Below are 24,562 nucleotides of genomic sequence, written 5' to 3' on the forward strand. Positions count from 1 at the left end.
GAATGAGTGCTTGCTGGATTGGAGAAGGTGTGGAATAGGAAGCACTGAGCTGGGTGTTGAAGGACAGGATTTGAGCTGACAGCTATGGAGGAAGGGCTGCCCCGAGAGTGCATGGCACAAGCAGAGGCATAGAAGCAGGAACGTGTACCGAGGGACCGGGGACTCTAGAGTCCGGGCCAGCGAGGTGGGTGGACAGGTGGAATGATGGCATCAAGCAGGGAGAGTGAGAGGCTGCAGAGGAACCCTGGGAAACAACCAGGGGGGTCGTTAGGCACTTCTAGCTCTCCAGCATCCTCTTCCCCCAGGCAGCACCCACGAGGAAGGAGAAAGCCTGCAAGCCCCAGCACTTGGCTCTCTCCCAGCCTGGAGAGAGGAGCAGAGGGAGACGGGAGGGCTGGGTGGGTTTGCTCCAGAACACATGGTCTCCCCCTCACAGGTACCCACTTCCTAGGCATCTGGGCAGTGATGGATCATCAGTCTGGAAGTGATCTTGAAGGAGAAACGACCGTGTGCCTCAGCTACAACAGACCCCAGGCCCGCTCTGGAGCCCTCACTACTCCTAGGGCTGACTGGAGTCCAGGGCCACCTGGGTGGCAGGGCCAGGAGGAGCAGCCAGGGGTCCAGATGCTTTAGTTCTGCATGGGATGACATTGTACAATGATGGTGATGATGAGGAAGAGCATGGAGACCTTCTACTGAGAGCCCACTGTGTGCTGGTGTGGCCTTCACATACCTCAAATAGCTTCACATACCTCACTGCACTGAAGTTTTGAGTGTCTTGTACACATGAGGGTTCAGAGAGGCGAGGTGAGGTGCCCAGCATCTCAGCTGGAGCCCGAGGCTGGTTTGATCCGACACAGGCCTGCCCTGTCTAAGGCATCAGTTCTCAGTCTTGGCTTGTGCATCAGACTCACCTGTAAGCTTCAAAAAGATACTGATGCCCGGATCCCACCCTTAGAGTTTCTGATTCAATAGTATCGGGGGTGATGGAGGCACTAGGATTTCTAAAAGCTCCCCAGGAGATTCTCATGTGCAGCAAAGGTGGAGAACCTCTGGTCCCATGCCCCAGCGCTGTTGTGTTTTTGCCCTTTTGTTCTCATTCCCAAAGTGTCCAGGTCTGCGCTCAGAGCTCAAAGAAATTTACCGAAAAAAATAAAATAAAATTAAGGAATGACAGCTCCAAGAGCCAGCAATTTATGCAAATGAATGCAAATAAATACACACTTCCATACATATGTTTATGCAAATATTCTTGTGGTCCTTGCAAATCACTCACCCGCCTGCAAGCAGTTGCCTAGGATTTCTTGGTGAGAACCCTGGGCAGGGTGCCCAGGTTAATGACAGGAGGTATCACGACCTCCCAGAACAGACAACTCTATTAGCAAACTCATCCCAGAAGTTCCCCTTGGGAACCGCTTGCTGAGCCCAGCTCCGTGCATGCAACCCCCTTCTCTCCTTGCTCTGGCCTCCGGGCTCACTCAAGGCCACAGGTCAGGGAGGGATCAGAAGCAGCTGCCTTGGGGGTGCTCCAAGGCCACTAGGGCTGTGGGCAGAGAAAGTAGTGGCCTGGTAACTGCCCAGGGCCTGATAGCTGCTGGAGGACAGGTCTGATTGCCAAGGGTCAGACTGCCTTTAACTCTGTGCCAGTCTGCGTGGGCTGGCACAAGCCTGGGCATCAACTCTGCTCAGACAGGGTGCCCCATGTGTGCTGTCTGACAGCAGATCCTACAGCTCATTTACATAAACCCAGTGGGAGCCAGTCACCCCCACCCCATTCCCTCAGTGGATGCTACCTGTGCTCCAGCACGAGTCTGCAACCCCTCTCCCAGGCCTTGTGGAACAGTCATGGCCTCCATAATTTCAAGACACCCTTGCTTTGTTGCCTCAAAGATGAACAAGTTCTGCAACCTGCTGACCCCCAGCTCTGCTCCCTGAGGACTGAGAGGAACTGAAACCTCACTGCTCCCTGCCTGCAGGCTCAACACTCACCAGGGGGTCCTCTCCGAGCTGGGCACACTCCCCCTGTGGCTGCCTGGGGTGGAGGGAGTTCCCCAAGGGAGGCTGGGATGTGACTCTGAACATCCAACCGAGAACCAGGCCCTGGCATTTTGGGATTCCAGGGCAGCCGGCCTTGGATAGCCCTGGAAAGGTCACACTTTCTTATGTCTCTAGTTGCCACATCTAGGAGGTGGAGGCCAGAACCATTGGGGAGGCTTTGGGGAGCCAGGATGTGAGCTCCGTGAGGGTAGAGTTCTGTTTGCTTTACACGGTAGGCGCTCACCACATTTTTGTTGCCTGATGGAATGAGCGAGCATTTCCCCACAACACCATGCCTCACTAGCTTCCCCAGCTGTCCTTGTGACTTGGTGCACAACTTGGGGTGGGGGAGGCGAGGCCTGTCCCCATGAGGTGCTCACTTCTGGGAGGGCAGCTGTCGACTTGCCCCCGTGGACCCAGTGCACAGACCACGTCAGGAAAAGCCTCCCTAGTGGAAAAGGCCAATTCACCTGAGCGCAGCTCTCAGTTTGGATGGTGCTGGTTGTGGGGAGGTGGCAAAAGGGTATCAATCCTTTCAGGCTGTGATGGAAACTCAGTGACTGGTGTTCCAGTTGGGTGCCAGGAGTCAGTTCAGGTATGATTCTGTCTCAACAAACACCTGTTATAGCAACTTCTCCATCGAGCACAAAAATCTGAGCCCCTGGTGACAACCCCTCCATCCAAGCCCTAACGTACCCCGGGATTCCATCCAGTGGAGAGAAGTCCGCCATGTTGTGTTGGGAGACAGAGCTCGGCCTCACGGCCTGTCCGCCCCCAACTCACTGCCCTCAGGGGTCACTCAGTCCTTGTTGGCCCAACTTTCCAAGAGGAAAAAGAGCTTTCACACTCTGTAAAATCTCCCCAGGGTACCAGCTTCCAGCGCAGCTACCAAACTCCCAAGTCGCCCACAAGCACGGGGGAGAGGCGCAGGCCCTGGAGGGCACCGTCTCTCTGCAGCCTGCTTCACTCTTGCTGGCTTGAATGGAGCTTCTAAAGGGCAATTTTATTCTTTAATTATTTCAGCCTGACCCTTCACCTCCTCAGCTTTTCTGGGAGATTCCCGGTAGCTCCAGTCACTCAGTGGCTGTGTGATAAGGGACAAAGGAGATAAAAGCATCTCCTTTGGAGGGAAATGGGGAGAGATTAGCCCCAGAGCCTCCACGGTCAGGTGGTGTGGGCCTGGCCAATGAGTCTGGGAGCTGTTCCACCAGCCCTCAACGACACGCTGACCCCGGCGCCAGGCCAGCGCCGGCATTCCGAATGCCTCCCTCCTCTTTGTCGAAAACTGGCTGGAGCCATGAGAGGTGAAGGAAGGGCACACGGGGTAACCTTCTTCAGTCAACGGGATCCACCCAGTGGATAGCAAATGAAACCAGGACTGTGACGAAACATCTACCCCCATTCTCCTGGCACTGGGTGCAGAGGGAGAGTGGGACCATCTCACTGAAGACCCAGGGACCCAGAGTGGCTCACTCGGAGTGAGGAGTTGAGAGCCCAGAACCTAGAGACCAGAACAAACTCAGAGTTGACATCTAGAGGCCAGAGCCGAAAATTTAGAACCAAACGCCCCAGCCAGAGCCCAACGTTTGACACAGAAGTTAGAGTCCTGATTTAAAAACCTGGAGCTCAGACAACTGGACCGAGTCCTGAGAACCCTCCCCGCTCCGCGTGCTAGAACATTCCCTTTGCTGCGTCCAGCCTTCTGATTGGCACCTGACAGTGTGGGGAGTATTAATTATGGTCAGAGCTTTTCAACGTGCAATAAAAAGCCTTTTAAACCGTTCCGATGGGAGGTGATTAACTCTATTAAGTGGCATTATGGATCTTCCTATCTGTTGCTTTCATAAACATAGTTGTAGGCGGAATGTTTTATTATGGGCATAAAAATGTCCCACATTACAATGCATAAGCACATATTGATGTTATATTTCTTTACTGTGCTGCACGCCCCAGTCCCTAACCACTCCGAAAAGAAACTACACGTCTTAATAATTTATGCTCCAAGTTTTAACCAGGATTATCAATGGTAGCTTTTGAGCTTTCTCTTTTGGCAACACAATAGATCATAGTAAAAATGCACCGACAAGCGATGTGTCCGTTTGATTTTTTCCACCTGAATCAGCAGCCCAAACTCCAGACACAGCAGTTTAGGGCAAGCAACACACTGAAGAATTTAAGTCTAAGCATTTAATCTGTTCTTTCCATAAATTTCTGCTGCTTGTGCTTTATAATGATTCTACCAGAGGAAGTTTATTTATATCGCAGATTTTCAGCATCAGCACATTGAGAACACAAGGCCGATCGCTCAGTCAATAGCTTACAGCCATGTATAATATCACTCCGGAAATCAAAAGCCCATTTGAAGAAAAGAAGGCTCAGATTAAAGTCACTTTAAGACATCAATAACTTGGAACTGGCTGAAGGGAAGTTATAAATATCCAGCCTGCGCATATGCAAACAGGCGTTCGCAGACGCGCCCCCGCCGCCGCGCGCCCGGGAACCTCCGCAGGCCCCTCCTCCCCGGCGGCACGTGCGGCGGCGGCGGGGGCGGACCGTGCGCACGTCACCGGGGGCGGACCCTTCCGTCTCCCTGGGGACGAGCGCCCATCCCTGGCGCGGGCACTCCGCCCCAGCTGGAGGACCCGCTGGGTCTGGGTCTCGGGCTGGACTTTAGGGCTGGACGAGGAGTAGGATCCCGACACGCAAGCCCAATGGGCTGAGGAAACAAGCGCCTTTCTGGGGTGTTTACCTCGTGTCAGGTGCTGGGCCAAGGGCCACTTTAATTACATCCCCCTCTCTCAGCCATCTTTCTGACGCCATACCATTCATAGACGCCCCATGGCTCCTCCCCTGTGGTGCTCTGCAGGGATGGGGGGAGGTAGGGGAGGAGAAGGAAGCGCCGCGCTTTGAAGAGCCCCCTGGGTGCAGGCTTCATGCCAAGCCCTCCGAGATCCACCGATTGCATTCTCTCTTTAATCCTCATGGCGACTCTATGACTGATGGTCCCCATTTTACAGATGAGGAAATGCGGCTCCGAGGGAGTCACTTGGCCCTGAACTCAGAGCAGCCGAAGCAAGATTTGAATCAAGCTCTCCTAAATTCAAAGCCCTGCTTTTATAGTTAAACCCCTATATTTCCCTTTCTCCTTGGCCTAGACGCCCTCCTCAGGCAGGGCGGGCCCAGGGGCCTAGAAGATTTAGGGGTCACTTGGGAAGGTGAGACCCAGGGTGAAAGGAGCACCATAAATGGTCAGGATACAGACAAAGAAGGGGCATGTAGGTGATCGGGGCTGGGTAGAGGCGGCTGTGGAGGCAAGTTGGAGGGCTGGCTAGTGGGGCCAGCGGCGGGCGATCCCTGGGAGGGGCCTAGGCTGGGTGGGAGGGGCCAAGGCAAAGTCCAGGCGTTGGATCTGGAGCCAGCTGGGGGTCTGGGCACTGGACTTTAGGTGGACTGGGACCTCAGGCTTTCAGGGAAAGGAGGGAAGGCAGGATGGACTCAGTGGGAGGCGCTAGGACCTCCTCCCTCGGCTGGGTGGGGCTGGTGAACTCACTGGCCAGCGACCAGAAGCTGCACTACCCCAGGCAACCCTAGAAATTCCTAAGGCCTCAAATGGCCAGGAGCTTATATGGCCAAAACCCCTGGAGATCACAACAGCCCCTCAGGAGAAGGGAATACTACTCGCTGCCCAAGAGCATGATGTGGTCCTGCAGAGAGCAGGGATCCATCAAAAAAAGAGTCACCCCTGGTCAGTGGGCAATAATAGGATAATAAGGTTAAACTTTGCAAAAGCGTCTGGACAACAGAATGTGACAGAGGGCAGAACATTAGAATTAAGTTATACAAAATCATAGAAGCTGATGACTGGAAGAAGACAGCTTGCTTCAGGATGGCTTTTGCCTAAAGACGCCCTAACGCTGGAGCCACCTCTATGGCCTTGCTCAAGCTGTCCCATCTCCCCGGATTCCCACCTCCCTGCTCTGAGCCCACAGCACGTGGGGTTTATGCTTCAGTACCATGGGCTGAATGGCACACTTTCAGCCATAGTCATTCATTCACTCATACATTCAGCAAATTATATATTTTGTGCTGAGGAATCTTGACCCTGAGCTAACATCTGTTCCATTCTTCCTCTGTTTTGTATGTGGGACACCACCGCAGCATGGCCTGATGAGCCATGTGTGGGTCTGTGCCTGGGATCCAAACCTGTGAACCCTGGGCTGCCAAAGTGGAGCACACGAACTTAACCACTCGGCCACAGGGCAGTCTCCATACATTCAGCAAATATTCATTGAGCGTCTGCATGTGCCAGGCACTGGGGATACAGTGATGAACAGAGCAGTCCAAAAGCCCGGCCATGAGGAACTTGGATTCTAGAGGATGTTTGGTGATGTCTGGGTCTCTTCCTTCTCAAGGGCAGGTGCAGCTCAGCTGGCTCAGGAGGGCTGGGCAGCACAGTCATGCAGAGCTGTCCTAGTCATGCATTTGGCTGCACTTGGTCCCAGAGCTCCCAGCAAATGGCTTTTCAGAGCCTCAAGGTGCATGACTCATCATCTCTTTTCTCTGCTTCCTAGGAGGCCTGGGGGTTGCTCATGATTTGTGGAGATCCTTCCCAGGACAAGGGTCAGTGAGGGAATCTCTACTCCCAGATGGGTAAGGCCATGTCCTTCTGGATCAATGACCTAGTCCTAGAAGAGGGATTATACACTCATGTTCCTCCGGCCCCGGCCCCCGTGCTCCAAGCCAAGCCTCAGCCAGAGCTTAGGAGGGTGGGGAACTGGCCCCCTGGTGAATGCACAGGGAGGCTGTGCGCATATGTGCAGGTGCTGTCTGTTTGGGGGCTGGGAGACAGTTGGAGCCTTCTCGGAGGGGCTCCTGGATGAATGGAACAATCAGAGCTTGGCTTCTCTCCTTACTGACTGAGGCAGAGGCTGGCTGGATGCCTCTGATCAACCCCCAAATGCCACCTGCCCCCAGGGGAGGAGCTGGATTCCCAGGGGGCTACAGCCTTATGGGTTGGGGACTGGGGGGCCAGTTACTGCAGCCCCTCCCCGCTTTTTTGGCTGTGAGAACCAGCTCTTGTTGGGACGGAATGTTCCACTTTCCTGGAGTTCTCTCCCCTTCCCAGGCCCCTCTGACAGGCACTATGTAACTCTGTTTTCTGTAGTTCCTCAGAAGGGCCCTCTGGCTTCCTTTTGGCAGCTGCAGGGGTAGGTCTGAGGATGGAGGCTGGGGAAGCCTGATGAGGCCACATCTGACTTTCTCCAAGGAAGACAGGCTTCCTCAGCTTGGGTGGGAGCCCCTGCGGAATGAGGAGAGACGATGGGGGCTGCAGGAGGAGGCCGTGGGAGCTGGGGCTGACCCAAGCCACACCTTGGGTGGAGTTGGGTGTGACTTCAGCACATGGTCTGCCATTCAGGGGGTTGGTCACTGCTGGGCCCCCACCTGGCAGGGCTCTGGCCCAGGCCCAGTCCCCAGGGCCCCCCGCTCTGGGGAGAAGAATGAGTCAGTGAGCCCTAGGCTGGCACTAGGGCCTGAGGGTTCCGTGTGGTCTTGGGGTCTGGGAAGTTTTTCTGGAGGAGGAACAAGGCTAAAGGCAGGTCTGAATAGGGGTGGGTATGGAGAGGGGGCATGGTGAGCAAAGTGGAGAAGCCGAAGTGAGTGTGTTGTTAGGAAGAGGCCCTAAGGAGCTGCCAGTGAGGCTGGAGAGGGCAGCAGCTTTGAGTGACAGGTGAGATGGCCTAGTGGGAAATGAGGCCCACTGACAGATTTGGACTAGGGCAGGGCCTGGTCAGACAGGCGCTTTAGAAAGGTTGCTCTGCCTGCGGAGTGGAGAGTGCGGAGAGCGGGGCAGGCCTGGAGGCAGGAGGAGGTGAGGAGGGAGCCCCTGAGGGGCTGGCAGCAGAGAAGAGGGTAGGAGGGAGAACTGAGACCACAGTGAGGCTGACTGGGTGGGAAGGAGGGACCCAATGAGGGAGGGGGTGTGGAGGCCCAGGAGGCTGGTCAGGTGGGCTGAGTCTGAAACCCTAGTGAAGAAGAGCTGACAGTCCTAGAGTCCGTGAGGGGGCTCGGAGCTCCCCGGCCCGGGGCACAGCTTGGGCCCACTTGTGGGCACCTCCTCAGGTCTAGCTAGTGGCAACCTACAGCAGCCTTTGTGGGGGCTCAGTGTCCCCAAAGCTCTGAGACTCTGCGTCCAGCTCCTCATTTTGCAAATGGGGAGGCAGAGATTCAGTGGTGGCGGGTCACTGGGGAGACTGAACTGAGCCGGCAGCCGGGCCCCTTCTATGTTGTTACACCAAGCACACGTGCTGAGCATCCTCATGGCTGGACCCAGAACTGGGTACCGAAGATGTAACAGTGCATATGGGGCTAAGGACAAGGCTCTGGGGCCAGACAGTAGGTTTCTGTCCCGACTCTGGCCCTGACCAGTTAGGTAAATATGGGAAAGTTACTTCATGTTTCTGAGCCCAAGTTTCCTCATCTGTAAAATGGGAGTCATAACTACCCACTTCAAAGGGTTGTTGTGACAATTTAATGCTTCAATACATGTAACACGTTTAGAAGAGCATTTGGAAAGTAATACCCTCCATAAATCCCCCAGGGCCACTGCTTACGGGCTGCTCAAGTTGCACACTGCACAACTCCAGGGGGCGCCATTCACCTCACAGGCATCATAGATTTCTTTAGTTATTGTGACAATTTTCTGGTAGGTGGCAAGCAAGGGTCTTCAGAAAAGGGTATCTTTTAAAATTTCACATAAAGTTGCTAAATCGGCCAGCAGCGGGGGTGTTCTAAAGTCATTCACAGTCAAGTGTGGGGAGACAGACATGAAAATAGACCATCAAGATGCTCGCTGGTGAGCTGGGTGAGTGAAGTCTGTGCACGTCTGCTTGGGTTAGCTGAGGAGAGGATCACGTCCTCCTGCGCTCCTCGGTTCCTGGCTGACGCTGGTGCCTCAGAGTTCTGACTTGAAACCAAGGTGTTACAGAAAGCTCGGCCTCAGAGTGGTCTGGGGGCTGAGGAGAGCCTTGCTCCCAGGCCCTCCACTGTCCTGTCCAGACTCTACTGTGACAGGAAAGGCCATGAGGCTGCAGGTCCAGCTCTGCGAGGCCCAAGTCCCTTTCCTCTCCTCAGAATGTAAATGTTGAGTTCCTCTCCCTCTGCCTTCAATTCCGCTGTGGGAAAGGCAGGCGAACACAAAATAAATAACCAGAAGACCTCTGCACGCCAGGCTCCCTCGGCTTCACCGTGACTAGCTCATAATTCACCTCCCACATCCGACGACATGACTGGCCCACGGGGCCTGAGGTGGCCCTCCCAGCCGGCCCACCTCCCCTGCTCCTCTGCGTCAGCCCACGGAAAACCGAGCCCCTGGCCTCTGGGGAGAGGAGCAGAGGCCGGTGTCTGTAAAGGGGACTCGGTGGCCTGTGCTGAGCACATGGAGGCGCCTTTTGTGGGGAGCTCTGAGTCAGGCTGCCCTCCCCACCTCCACTGCCTCCCCACTAATCAGCAATGGGTGGAGGCCAGACCCTGTCACCCCCAGACTCAGCAACCTGTGCTGACGGGGGCATCTTCCCCATCCTGGTGACCAGGGGTCACAGGTGATTCCTGAAAGGGAGGGGCTTTCCTCACAGACCCTTGAAGCTCAGGCTGGTGAGCCCAGGAAGAGAGAGACCCTCTCCCCTGTGCTGGCCTTTGTGGGGGAGGGCAGGAGCCTCAGTGGGAGTGAGCACGCAGGGGAGAGGAATGGGGGAGGAGGGACCAAGCATGGAGAAGCACCAAGAAACGGAGACTGTAGGCCGCAGGTCCCCAGTGTTGATGCTGCCTCCACAAACCTCCCGGGGCGCCTCGTGGGCCTTTTACCTCAGAGGCCTGGCGATCCCTGAGGGCTCCGTCAGTCAGCTGAGAGGCCCGGGGAAAAAAATGCATCTTCAACCTCCCTGCTCTTGCCCCTGCCAGAGCCTTGGGAGCCTGCAAGGCTCCAGAAGCAGGACACCCAGGTGACCAACAGCCTTCTCAGGTGTGGCTGATCCCTCGGGGTGGGGGCCAATCCTCTTCTCCCGAGGCCACGTTCTCTGCTCCAGGAGAGCCCTGGGTGCAGAGGAGGAAGAGATGCCAGCCAGGCTTCCCGCTCTGTCCTCGAGGCCTCACAGAGTCCCCAGCTCCCTCCCAGAGAGGGTCAGTGAATTTTTCCTGCTCTGCTGAGCTCCTTCAAAGATATCAGCACATGGTTAATCTTCCTTCTGTTCAGAAATGCAGAGTAATTTGCCCGAATGGGGATTTCTGCATATTTATACTAATGTCTGTGTTTAAAGCTTATGAGACAGGGAATTGCTGAGAGATGTCCATTAGCAATATATACAGACTGCAATTATTTCCTTATGGTGTGTGGTTTGACTACAGAATATTTTATTTCAATGGAAGTAGCAGGCTTTGCCTACTGTGTTTTCTTATGTACCCAAAGAAATCAATAAGAACAGAAAAAAAGTGAAAAGAGGCAAGAATAAAAGGAGTGTGACCTTTTAGGATCTGGGAGCCTTGAATATGCTACTCCAGGAACTGCCTTGTCTTCAGAATCTAAATGCACCCAAGTGGGGGGAATTCAATGCGTTTAAGAATGGGGATGAAAACTTGTGAACCCTCCCCAGGACGGAGACAGAACTCTCAATTCATTCACCCCAGGATGAGCCGGTGTCTCAGAGCTGGCCTCTGTCAGAGACAAGCAGGAAAGGGAACAAGGGGTGTCCTCAGAGGACCCCACTTTGGCCTCTAGCTCCCCTCCTCCATTTCCACGCCAGGACAGAAGCTAAGAAGAAAAGCAAGTTTTGATCTGAAACGGGATAAGCCTCAAGCCTAGAGGTTCATAGACTAAGGCCTTCTGGAATCTGCATGGATTCTGGCAGAAACCCACTTTTTCCTGGGGGAGAGGAAGGGAGAAGCTGTGGGACTGTTTCAGAACCAGTGAGCCGAGATGAGCGTGAAGACAGGAAGGAAGAGCCTTGTTGGGGAGCTGAAGTCAGTGGGTGCCCAGCCTGGGAGAGGGTGGCCAGCAAGCCAGAGGAATCCCTGCCCTGAAAGTGCCCCCTTGTGCAGGCTCACCTCAGTGCCACCCCAAAGCCCACCCAGCTTCTCCTGGCCTCTCATGTGACTTTTCTACCTTGCTGCCAAAGAGCTTGTGGCCAAGAAATCCAGAGCAGGCCTCACCGACAGGTCGGACCCCTGTGCACTCTGGAAGAACGCCTCAACTATCAGCCACTAAAAGAAAATCATTGAGCCTAAGGTTGTCCCCAAGATGCAGAACTGTCCTAGGGGGCTTGGCAGAGAAGAAAGGCCAGAATAGCTGGGGTGGAGGAATGCAAACGGATGATGTTTGACTTTGTGCTGCAGCAAACGGGCCACGACCTTTCCCACACCTTCTCCTGGGGGCCCCAGTGCCTCCTGGCCCTTCCTCTTTGCCTGCCTCCCATCCTGCAGTCCTCGCAGCTGGTCCTCTGCACAGCCGGAGCACCTGGGCAGGGCCCTGAGGCCACAGCCCGCTTCCTTCCTGCCAGCGCCTGCCATCTCCTGGCCTCCACAAAGCCAGCTTTCATCTGCCGCCTCGACTTCCCCTCAGTGGGGAAGCACCAATCTTTTCCGGCCTCAAAATAGTTCCCTGAAGTCAGTGCTGACTTCTCACTGCCTTCTTGCACAGAAATCTTTTCCAAGAGGCGCTGGGGTCCAGAAGAGGGACAGATGGTCCCTTTCTTTTTATAACACGGCCAGTCTTTTGAAGTGAAGAGCTATAAACACAAGTTTTGCCTTCAGCAGATGTTCTGTGGGCACAACAAGTACCACTTTGTGCTCTTCAGCAACTGTGAGTGGTGGTAACTGGGGAGGAAACCGAAATTGGGTAGAGCGTTGGTTCGTATTCAGGGGGCCCAGGGGCCATGGCGTGATGGTCCCTGTTCGGTCTGTAGCCAGACCCTCCGTTTCTGCTCAGCCAGTTCCGGTCTACACTTTCTGGAAATGGTGTCTGCTCACCTTCCCCAAGCCCAGGGACCGCCCAGCCGCAGATCCACCTGTGTAGTGGCCATTTTGGAAGGGCCGGTCGTCTCGCTGTGTTCTTGTGCGCCTCTCCCAACTAATCCTGCGGTGGGTTTAAGGACTGTGGGCTGGGTGGATGCTCTTTAAGAGATCCACGGTTCAGTTGTATTGCTTTCTCCCTCGAGCTGTTTACCACAGGGTTGTCCAGTCCCCATGGCTGTACTGGGCTGATTCTGAGACTTTGCAAAAGACAAGAATGCCAGCCAGACATGCATCTGCTCAGCTCCCAAGGAGTTGAAGGCTGTGCTAGATGTCAGCAGGCAGCCAATCTTCAGAGCTCTACCCTGGTGGCTCCTCATCGGTTGGTGACAGAGATACAAGACGTCAGTAACTACTTCTAACTGGACGTGCTGCTGTTTGGTAGATGTCAAGAATTTCGTTCATTTAAAAGGGCATGAGCTCAATTAATAGACCTCATTAACTTCAAAGATGTATCATCTTTGCACGGAATTGGCTCCGTCGTAGGATGATTGGCTCCATTAACTTTATTGCACTGGCAACACTTTGTTTAAGGCGTGGGAGATGTAGTGACAGGAAAGAATCTCCAGGGCTGCCTGACTCCCAGGCTCCAGTGGCTTCCGTGGTGGCCAGTGCCCGGGCCGCAGCTTTCTCAAAGGGCCCAGTGTCCCTCAGGGATTTACTTTGGGAATTAAGTTCACCCACCCACTCATCTATCACACATCACTTCTGGAGATGAGGAAAGAACCCAAGAATCACCAACTTCTATTGAGAAATATCGGATGCATGACTCTAGCAGATATAAGACAGCCACTGTGGGACTTGCCCATCCTTAGCCCAAATATGCCTAGTGACAATATAGGCTGCAACCAGAAACTCCACGAGGGGTGTGGTGGAAAGAGTTTGGGCACTGGGGGCAGGTGGTTTGGATAATGACTCCCACTTCTGCTTTACCACTTACACCTGGGCAAGCATCTTACCCAAGCCCTGGTTTTCCACGCATGAATCTGCCTCACAGGACAGCTGCAAGGATTACATAAATACAGAGTGAATATATAATGAATATGAAACATCCACTCCCCACTCTGTGCCCTTCTGGAAGACAGGGCTGCATTGGCCAGCATTGCTGCCAGCTTCCCTGGAATGGCGGTTCCTGACCCACAGCCTGAGACCACCCAGCGGGGCCAGCCTTATGGTCCAGGTTGGTGTCTTTACTGCAGAGACCCATGGGGAGGCCGCATGTCTCCTTCTCTGGGACAAATAAGATTAAATTAGGAATTCTGGAGTCACTGCTCACACCAAGAAAACCCTGCCTCATAAAACTGTTGTTTAGTTTAGGGAGGTAATAAATGTCTCCACACAGAAGAAAGATCGAAAATATAGGAATTATTTTTGGATCAATCAGAATTTCTGAAACTTGCCTGTTCAAATGGCCAGATGGACCAAAAGCCTTCAGAATCACCATATGGCGGTTCCTAAACTTAGGGGCCTCCTAGGTCCTCAGCAACAGGTTCTATTTGGGATGTGAGTGGAGAGCTAGGCATCCCAGGTATGCTAAGTGGGCCATGGTTTTGGTTCTTGAAGGTGCTTTGGACTCTAATGGACAAGCATGGTCAACCACTAAAGGTGTTACGCTTCCAGGAAGGAGCTGGGCCCTTTAAATGGATCTCAACTTACTGAAATAACCACAACAGGACGGCAACTTCTGAAAGCCTCAAATTAAAAAACAAAAACAAAAAACATCCAATATTTGTAGAGACCTGGAGGGCAGGACTCTGCTCAGGAGAGCACACTGAGCAGGCACTTCCAGAACAAGCCTCCAACCATGGCGAGTGATGGGATGAGGGCCCCGGAGCCAGACTTAGCGAGTTTGCCCTTGACATCTTTCCCTCTCCTTTCTGGAAAATGTCTCCTCCCCGTCAAATCACACTCCCCGGGCCATCACTGACCTTGCCCAGGGGTGCCGTTTACTTCTGGCCCCCCCCTTTAGGAGTGTGGGTGTCTTGGCCCTACTCTTTGTGCCTTGTGGAGCTGCCGGCAAGCACTCGTGCTCCTGTGGGATAGGGTCTGATCATAGCGGCCTGGCAGTGTGCCCCACCGTCAGGGCCTGGAGAAGCACGGCGAGACAGGCCCAGTGTAGCCCCACAGATGCTGGCCCTGTGTCTCTGTGGTGTTCAGTCTTTGGGCAGAGGGAAGACTTCTAGGATGAAGAGTCCTGGCAGCAGATGAAGTAATTACCCAGGGCACCTAGGGAGTGGGGGTGGGGGGTTTCACAGGGGATTTTCTAGAGACAGTTCTTGGGGTAATGTGATATCTTGGTGACACCTCTGAACCTCAGTTTCCCCATTGGTAAAATGAGGGGGGATCCTAAATGACCTTCAGGTAATATCCTACTCAGGCATTCACTACAGTGGTGGAGGAGGGGGTGGGAGCGGTAGAAAGGATTGTTGCTTAGGAGTAACTTCTCACTAACAGAGGTGATGAGTGCCTTAGGAGAGCACAGCTGGGGGTGGGGTGGGTTAGGCTGGGCTGAGAGAGCAACCTAACTTGCTCCTGTGGCCAAGACTTTGTAGAGGAAAAAGGTGAAGAAATGAAGGGGAGCTCTATAAAAAGGAAGGATCAACAATCCTGATCCTGATGAGCAAGAAGAGGGATGATGCCCCAAAGACACCAGTGTAGGCGACAAGAAGACTTTGGCAAGAATTTTTTTTCTCTTAATTTGGAAGTTTGAGTGTGTGCATGTGCCTGTGTGTATACGAATATGTGTTTTATACAAATAAGTCACGATCATTATAGAAAAGTTAGAATATCTGCAATTTGATGCTCAGGACTAAGGAAGTGACAGTCCTTTCTCCCCTGGACTACCCAGCCTGTCACCTGGTGTCCCTTTAAGAGGCACTTTGACAAGCTGGAGCATGACCAGGGAGGACCCCAGCATGGTCAAGGGGCCCTTCACCAGATGAACAACTGAGGTCACTGGAGATATTTAGTTTGTAGAATAGGAAATTTTGCCCTCTTCAAAAATCTGAAGTGCTGTCATGTAGAACAGGGACCAGCTTTACTTTGGATGGCCCCAGAGGGCAGGACCGTGGAACTTACAGCAAGACAGCTCTCGGCCATCTAACAGGACAAACCTTCTAGCAATCGGTGACCCGTGCTTAGTCCCCACTGGTGGAGGGCAGATTCCTGCTTCTACTAGATGGCTTCTGAGATCCCTCCCAGCACGAAGGTTCTATGGAAATAAAAAATTAACCCCAAATATGGATGATTCTAATAATGGAAAATATAGTCAGTGCCCAGTTAACAGGGAGCAGAATGAGCAGCTTATAGGTAAACTAGTAAAAATGATACTAGTACATTTATGAAAAAGTTCAAATAATTCTAAACCATGGAAGATATCCACAGTTAACTCATGCATTGTTTGTAACTATATAGTAACTATGCTGTGGTAAGGGGCTACCCTTTCCATTCGCCAATGAGACTGACACATAGCCTGTTATGGACTTGTGTCACCCCTAAAATTCATATATTGAAACTCTAACCCCCAACCTGACTGTATCTGGATAAAGGGCCTTTAAGGAGGTAATTAAGGTTACATTGGGGCTACAGGGTGAGACTGTAATCCAATTTGACTGGTGTTCTTATAAGAAGAGGAAGAGATACCAGGAGCCCATGCACAGAGGAATGGCCATGGGACACAGTGAGAAGATGGTCATCTTCAAGCAAAGGGGAGAGGTCTTACCAGAAACCAACCCTACTAGCACCTTGATGTTGGACTTCAAGCCTCCAGAGCTGTGAGAAGATAAATTTCTGTTGTTTAAACCACCTTGTCTGTGGTATTCTGTTATGGCGGCGCTAGTGGACTAACACATAACCCATGACACTGGCCTCGCAGAAGGTGGTGAGAAACTAATACCTGTTTGCCTGGGATGTGAGTAGACCTGGGTCTGAGACATGGAGCAATGACAGCATTGCAGGGTCACTAGGAAGAGGGGAGGAAAAGGCAGTGAGAGGCCAGTGGGCAAAGCGACAGTTCACAGTGCTGTGCTTGGTCATCCAAAAGGCTGCTAGGAGAGCTAGAATGCAAAGAAGAGCATTTTCTTGGTGATGCACTGAAAACACGTGGGCTTCTCTCTAAGGTACATTTTTTAAAAGAAACAAGAGTTACACTAAGAAAACAGGCAATTACAACTATTTCAACAGATGACAATCTTTTGGCCACTGTTTTCTTCGAGCAATTTACACAGTGTTTTGTGTTCTTAACCTACTATGCTTGTATTATTTGTACCTTGTACATTTCTAGAATAGGGAGTGTGCTCCCGAATGGAATGTAATTTCAACCAAATTGTTTCTCATTAAGCCAGTGTTGGGCTATGTTTTCTCCAGTTTTGTTTCATGGTTGGGCGTACCATTGGCCTCCCCATCACCTGGGGACAGGCAGAAGGTGCACCACCCCTTTGCCCAGCTCTCCTCCTCTTGAAACTCATTCCCAACTTCCCAAACCGAAAAACGCTGGGGTCAGCCTGACAGGGCATGCCTTTCCTAGCACAGCCGGCATGTGTTGGATGTTTGGTAGCGATTAGGCAACAGGAAACTTGCCATTAACCTCTGTCACGAGAGGAGAGAGAAAGGTTTACAAAGAATTTCTGGACCCTGGATGCTCCCCGATTTCCCAGTCAGGGGTTAATGGCCCCCAAGTGTTTCCGACCCAGATGAAAGCCCCTGCAGATGAAGGAGTCTACCTTGCAAGGCCAGAATGGCCTCAGGGACTGAGAAAATGGACTCTTCCCCAAGATCTTTATCTGAATCCTTACCACTGGCTGGGGAGGTAAAGAAGCCAGCCAGGTAGCCTGAGGAAACTTCAGGAATGGACTTTGTGTGCCAAGGGTTCTGAGAACGGACTTCTTAGACCCTTAAGCATAAATCATTAGCTGACCTGTCTCAAATCAGGACAGGCCCTGTGGACCATTTGAGTAGAAGCGTGTGTGTGTAACTCTATGACAGATGAATCTATAGAGAAATCATAAGTCCGTGTCGCTGGCACTTATCTCAAGCATTCTTCCCTAAGACTTGGCATTTTTAGAACTACTGCCTTCTGCTTGCACCCCTCCGTCATTCTGCCTACTTTTAAAGGCCCAGTCCACACTGACCTCTCTTCTCCCGCCCCTGTGGGTCTTATTGCTGGCACCCCCTGGACTCCCCAGGTGGAGTGCAGTCTCCCCCAGGGAGACCCCCATCCCTCCCAGTGGCTGGCGTGGTGTCTGGAACACCCTGGTCACCACCACAGGGCCTCACATCCAGTAGGAGCTGAGATCTGTGTGAGGCACACAGCTGGCACACTGCCTCGTATCTTTTGCCTGAGAGAAGCCAAGCGTGGGCTCTGCACACAGTAGGTGCTTAATACTACACACATTAGTTGCTCAATAAATGCTTGGTGGTGCAGCAGGGTGGCATGACTCACACCCCTCAGTGGCCTCTGAGTGTCAGACATCTAGAACCTAGTGGTCATCCCTACTGGTGCCTGCATGGGCCACCAATCCCAAGAGAAGACAGGGCTTGGGACTGGGCAGCTGGCCTCCTATTGTGGGTCAGCACCATTTCCTAAAGCCCCTGGGAAGGAAATGTTCCCTCCCTTTGCTCCCATCTGAAGAGCCCTCTCATCCCCATGGGCGTCTTGACTCCTCTGGCCCTGCCTGTCAGACGGTTAGGGCCAGAGCAGGATTTCTGACCTGCAAGATGCTCAGCAGAGATTTGAGGCTGAAAATCCATATACTACTCCCAGCCCCATGGGCTCAGCTCAGTGAGGAGGGGCCCAGGGCGCCTTGCTCTGCCTGGTCCTGTTGAGCAGCGGGGCCCTGAGAGGGGTGCACACAGCTGGGGTGCAAGGGTCACCTCCTGCTCTGAGGATGACATGGTCTCTGGGTGGTCTGGCCATTTTTATTGCATCTTTCCGCTTGCCTGGTTCACTCATCGTCAGATGATCTGTTAACAAAACCGTTAAGCCCTGGACAAGCCTCCAATTAATGAGTAACAAACCCCTCGAGGACAGAGCCCCGCGATGCAGAGGAGGGCTTTCTGAGGCAGGGCTGGGGCAGGTACTGCCCAGGCGAGGAGGACAGACGTGTAGACGGGGTTTCAAATTCCACAGACTCTGAGACACGTTTCCCTGGGGAAGGTGGGAGTATTGGGAGTGAGGGCTGGAAAGGGGAAGTTCGGGTAACAGAGGGGGTTTGGTTCCAGGTCTGTGTTGAGTGTTATCTTAACCAGATCTGGGAGATTGTTTTGGACAACCTCGCTTTAAAAACAATGGCGTTCCTGAGCCAAAGTTGCTCCAGACAGTATTTCTTCTCCAGGGTTCTTTAGAATGTACAGTAGCGGTAGTCATAACAAGAGCTAAAATTGAGAGCTTACCACGTGCCAGGCGCTGTGTTGAGATTTTACATACACTATTAAATTCTTAAGACATGTCTATGCAGATGACACTATTATTATCTCCATGTTACAGATAAGGAAACTGAGGATAGAGACACCAGTTTTCTAGCACAAATTCATTGGGTTGGTGGGTAGTGGAATTTGAATTCTACCCAAGCAGTCTGGTGCAGACCCTGGACGCCTGGCCACCTTCCATGCTGCCAGCCACATGCTCCTAACTCACTCTCTCTATCTGCAGCCTTGGTTGGTCAGTCTGCAGGAGCGACATAATTTTATTTGTCCCATCTATGGATATGGCCATGGAGGAGGACCCCTGCAGTGTCCTTGGCACCCTGATATCAAGCTGAATGTCACAGGATGCTGAGAGCCCCTGTGGGTAGTTCGGAGGAGCCCTCCCAAGACAAATAGCTTCTGGAATTGGGAGGAAGGTCCCAGCAAGAGGCTGGTTCTTTCCGGTTGTTATGGCAATGGTGGAGGACTGCAAAATGTTACAATGGGAGAAGGCAATTGTCTGTTCAAAGTGGACCCCTGGGAACTAGGTGCTTTGAACATCATGATGTTAACGCAATCTCCTAAGACCCTGGAGGGCAAACTGGTCTTGGCTTTGTCACATTACCCCAGGCTCCTAAAAGCCCATGAACACTGGAAGACGGCCCTGGTACCAGTAGTGAAAATAATAACAGCCAGCACATTTCTAGTGATTATGATGTGCTAGGCACTATTCTGAGGGCTTTATGTAAAATAACTCGCTTAATTCTCACAACTGTAAGATGCCAGTTCTGTTATTATCCCCCTTTTACAGATGAGGAAGCTGAGGCAGAGTTTCAGATCCCATATGCCCTGGGGCAAGTATTTTGGTTGAGGTGCTTGGGTACAAGAGGAACTGTGAAATAGGTGGACTTCTGTTCCCAGAAGCATGGGACAGGTATGGGGTGACTGGCATCAGAATGAAATCTCGCAGGGGCACTTGCCATTATGCTCGGGGCCTCCCGTACCAACCTGCTTTCACCAGGCAAGGCAGGCAGGCAGGTGGAGAGAAGTCAGAGCCTGGGCAGATAATTCCCTGCCCAGTGCTTTGTACCTTCATTCATCTAATGCTTCTTGGGCATCTCTTAGCACCAGCCACTGGCTGGGATACTGGGGGTAGGATGGGAATGGGATGGAGTCTTTGCCCCAACCCCAGGGGCTCACGGTCTAGTGGGAGACTGACTCAGGAATGGGCAGACTGGCTCGCAGGCACTCCGCCAAGGCACAGAGCACAGCTGGATGGGAGAGAACCCGGGTCTTGGAGTGGCTACACGGCTGCCTGCGAGCAGGACGGCAAGAGACAAAGTGGGAGGCTGGGTAGCCAGCTCCAGAGGCAGCTTGTCAAGGGTTGGGCGCTGTCCTGACAGCAGCAGGGGTCGTTGGAGGTGTTCAATGGGGAGTGACTGGACCAGACCTGCATTTTGCAAAGACCACTCTGCACTGTGGATCCTGCACTGGAGGGACACACTGTGGGCCTGGAGGCCACCAATGCAGGCCAGAGGTGATGGTGGCCTGAAAGGAGAGTGGTGGTACAGACAGAGAGAGGATCAACCCCGAGGAGGTAGAATGAAAGGAGTTTTCAGACTCAGTGCATAGAGAGACAAGGGTGGGTCAAAGACCACCACAGGCTGTCACCCTGAACTCCTGGTTGGGTTCATGACATCACTTCTGAGACAGGGGCACAGGAAGAGCAGATCTGTGGGAAGAGGATTTCAGTTTGGACATTTGTGCTTCTGGGCTAACCACGTGTGGGCAAACAGCTTTATTATGCATTCCCAGCCTCTTCCAGAATATTTACTGAACTTGCAGAGGGAGCAGTGTGCCATGGTGTGTCACAGGCTGGGGCAGAAGGAGATGAGATCTGTGCTGGGCTCCGTGGCTACGGAGAACAGTACTGAATTTCCCTGCCAGGAAGGTGACGCATCCTACTCCGTTTTAGAGATGAGGACATGGTTCTGTTAAGCTGCCAGCCCTGTGAACAAGTGTGGGCTTCTTGCAGCTCTTCTGCCCTGAGGAGGGGGGCCCTGGCTTTCCAATCCTTCACTAGCTTCTCTCTCTGCTGAACTCTCCAGACCTGGGCTGTGTCGACAGGACTAGTGTTTTTGGTGTTAAGTGGGCACAGTGCTATGTATGATCACGTCCACGATCTCATTTACTCGTCCTCTATGTCTGATGAGGGTGGTACTGTCACCCCATTTTAAAGACGAGGAAAGGAAGGCTCAGAGAGGTTAGGAGACTTGCCCCAGTCACACAGCTGTTCCCTATGCCTCAAAGGCTCTTCAGCAGCTCCTGTCTTTGCCACTAGTGGAGACTGGGGCAGCTACTCTCCAAGCAGAAGGTGGCACAAGGACAGAGCCCCTCAGGGTGGAGGTCCAGGGGCAAGGATGGGAAGGGAACAGATGTGGAACCACAGGAAGGGGCTGCGCACACCACACTGCATGGCTCCCCAGCCCTGGGGATCCTCATGGCCCCTGACCCCAGGCCTAAAAAATCTGAAGTCAGAAGAGACAAGCCTCCCTACTTCAGGTTAACTTGGATTTTGCTTTTTGGTCCAGAAGTGGGTGGGAGCGGGTGCAGCCTGGGTTCCCTCTCCCCAGACATGCAGGTGAAAATACAATAGCCTTTCTGCAGCTCACCAATAGGCCTGGGGCTTTGAAAAGTCTCTGGCCACCCTTTTAGCCACCAAAAATCCTTTGTGGAAAAGGTAGGGGCTAGAAAGACTGACATCAATAGCCTGTGCTTCTGCTGTGACACACACAGCTGGGCTCACACGGTCCTGGTGAGTGACAACAGAGTTGTGGGTCTCAGTCCTGAGGTTGGCCACCACCTCTGCCCATGGATTAGCTCAGGGTCCCAATCCAAACAGCCCAGGTATTTTATAACAGGGTTCAAATGGAACTAATTCTTTTTTCCTCCCTTATCACGTTGCACACATGAAATCTATTGTAATTAGCTTTCAATATATAATCTTAAAAAAAAGAAAGAAATCCTAGAGATTGTTCCCACCCCAAAATTGTTCTTTGAGAAAGAAAGATTTATCTTGTAAGTTTCTTAAGAAAATCTATATGTGCTCAATGCATTTAAATAACACTCATTAAAGTGAACCGCATGCAAGCTGGCTTCTCTAGTCACAGATGAGAGACAATCGCTTGACCTATTGCAAATCAAAAGGCATTTCCACACCACCTTTATTTTTCAACTGGTTAAGTTTTAAATTAAGGTCCCAAACACCCTTTTTGGGAAGGCAGACTAACAGAGCCCCAACTGAAATTTCAGCTCGGTCGATTGGAAGATAATTACAAGAAACAGAATGTGAAATTTTAAATCAGGGCACTAATGAAGTCTAAAAATACCAGTGGCCCATCCCTCTGGCTGGCAAGACCTGCTCTTCATGGAGGGGATCTCTCCATAATTACTCAACCCCGGGAGAGGCCAGGTTGTCACGTCAGACCATAGCAGGAAAAATCGCGGGACTTTAATGAGCTAGATCTCAAGGTGTTCTGCGGTGATCTTATTATAATGCTGGGTGAGCTTTCAAACAGAGAACAGGAGAAAAGGAAAGTTCTTTTTTTTAAAGTGGAGTTCTGACTTGTGTGGATGCCATCACGCGGGGCCTCCTGCTTCCCGCTCAGAGCCGGCTGTCTGTCATTTACGAGTGTGAAATCAATTGGGCTGCGGAGATGTAAAATCCCCAGGGGCAAAATTAAAAGTGACCCAAATCCAAACCCACGTGGTCCTGTCAGGAATATGATTCTCACATGGCAAGTTTCAAAGATTTGATTTCAAAATTCAGGTTTCTTATTTTAAAAAATATGCAGTTGTTTGACATTAGATCTGACAGACAAATTATAGCTTTAGCAATAAAGGCTTTTAAGATTAGAAATGAAAGGAGAAATTACTTAAAAAGAAAAAACCAACCCACCCAGGCTTGGGTAGGGAGGCATTTGTATGTGCATGCTTCATTGTCTTTCTTCTTCGCAAATATAAGGGGATAAATCAGCGGCTGAGGGCCGTCAACAAAGAACCGAGTTAAATGTAATTTCTTGAGAAAGAGCCAGCTGGCCGGCAACCTATGGAAATCAGTGTAACGGACGGGTCACCAGGTGTCACTGGCTGGAGCTAGAGGGATCTCGCTGGCTCACCAAAAGGCAGGGCCATGGACACTTTCTAGGCTCACCCCATCCCTGGCCCTCACCGAGCACTGAACCTACCCTATAGAGGCTGGAAGAACAAACCCAACTAGGGGCCCTCTCTCTTCTCCTTTCCTGTCTTTGGGCTTGGGCCCACCAGAGAGGATAGTTCATGCTGTCTGGCCCTGCACAGATGTCACAGGAACAGCTTTGCAAGGGCCTGCTGGCCGAGTGGGCCCAGGGGCCCAGGCAGGGGGCCTGTCTCCACCACCTGTTTCCTCCTGATGGGCTCAGGTGCTTGACAATGATCAGATATGCCTGTGGCTGGCAGCCTTGGGGAAGTGGATCCCAGCTCGGTGCTAAGCCCCACACCAGGGACTCCAGTCCCATCTGGGTCAGTTACCTTTTTGCACAGAACAACTCCTTTTCCTAGAGGCAGGCCTGAAACTTGGCAAGTCAGCAAGACCTTCCGTCAGCTCTGGGAGGACCCCGGGGTGGGGAGTTACATCCCTCGTGGTGGGGAGCGGGAAGCACATCCAGTGCCTCAGGCTTTGGCACAGCCTTGGGAGCAGCTGGGACACCCGGTGCCCAGGGGGTCGGAGTTGGCAGCATATGAACTGGGAGTAAGTTTTTTTTTTCAAGGGAGAGGGAGCTTAACCAAAATAATTCAAACAAAAAAATCAACTTAGTCAATTTTTTTAAAAAAAGATCTTAAACAAAGCAAGAGTTTACTAGAATTTAGACGTAATTTTCTATAATTTTGTCATTTAAAACTAGTGCTGATTTCTAAAACAAAGGCAGTCGGGGCACAATCAGATTGAAAATTAAACCCAGTGGAGAGCTAGACATGGCCTTGTTGGGATGCTTGACAAGGCCTGAAAATTGCTTGAAAGGACAAAGATAGAGATTCATGAAAGCCAGTGGGAAGGAAGGGCTAGTTGGAGTCATTGCTGAGCTAAGAGGCAGGGCCTCTCCAGAGGCCATCTCAAGGGGCTGGAGGCAGGGAGGTGGAGGAGTTGTGCTCAGAGGCCCATGTTTCCTAGGACCATTTACTGTTTCCTTTCAAAGGAGGCCTGGAAACCCCAGCAGGGTAGACCACCCACCACATACCCTCCTGCCTGCACCTGGGGCAGGCCCGGCTGCCTTCCCTCTCCATTCAGCAGGAGCTGGGGTGGCTGTCTGGAGCTCTAAGGGACAGGCAAGTCTGGGGCAGAGAAACCCCACCAGCCTCACATGCGGGGCCCTGTTCCTCCCACCTGCTTCTGCATCCTGCTGGACAGATCCCTCAGATAGATGTGGGGAGTGAGGTCTATTTGCTCTTGCCCTTGGCCCTGCCCCTCAGGCTGGGGGCTGATCCCACAGGCTCTGTTCTCAAGCTTCTGCCCTGAAAACTGCCCTGGGGCTGGGGGAAGGGGTTAACTGAGGGCCAAGGCTGGAGGTGGTCTTTCCCAGAGCCTCACAGAGCCACTCTTGGGTCCTGGAAACAAAATATTCAACTGGCTCAGGATGGTGTGGGAATGTCTCCTGGGCCTCACCTAAAAGCCTGGGAGGTGCTCTCATCCAATGGCCCGGCAGAGGGTGCTTTCCTGGGGAGGGACACAGACAGGCGTGTTCTGACTGTCCTCATGAGTGGAAATTGTGTTCCATGGAGCCCTAAGAGGATTAGATGATTCCTGCTCATTCTGTACTTGGCTGAGCCTTGGGGTCAGAAGTGAGAAAGGCCCAGGGCTTGGGTTGGAGGTGGAAGGACCTGGACTTTGCAGGCTCTCCCCTCTCCTCCTCTTCTTGCTCACTCACATTTCCCCACCTTCCTTGCCCTTCCTTCCTCCACCTTGCTCTCTGCCTCCTCTGTTTGAGGCTGGGCTGTCTTGGGCAGGGGGAGGCCCCATGGCAGCCTC

The 24,562-nt window shown here is 52.4% G+C and overlaps 1 protein-coding gene across 3 annotated transcripts in view; it reads right to left on the minus strand.

The window, feature by feature from the left end:
• Positions 1–24,562, minus strand: part of KLHL29 (kelch like family member 29) — a 180,068-nt gene that overhangs the window by 39,012 nt on the left and 116,494 nt on the right. The gene's annotated exons all lie outside the window — the stretch shown is intronic.

Source organism: Equus przewalskii, chromosome 14 (assembly GCF_037783145.1).
Source record: "Equus przewalskii isolate Varuska chromosome 14, EquPr2, whole genome shotgun sequence".
NCBI lineage: Eukaryota > Metazoa > Chordata > Mammalia > Perissodactyla > Equidae > Equus > Equus przewalskii.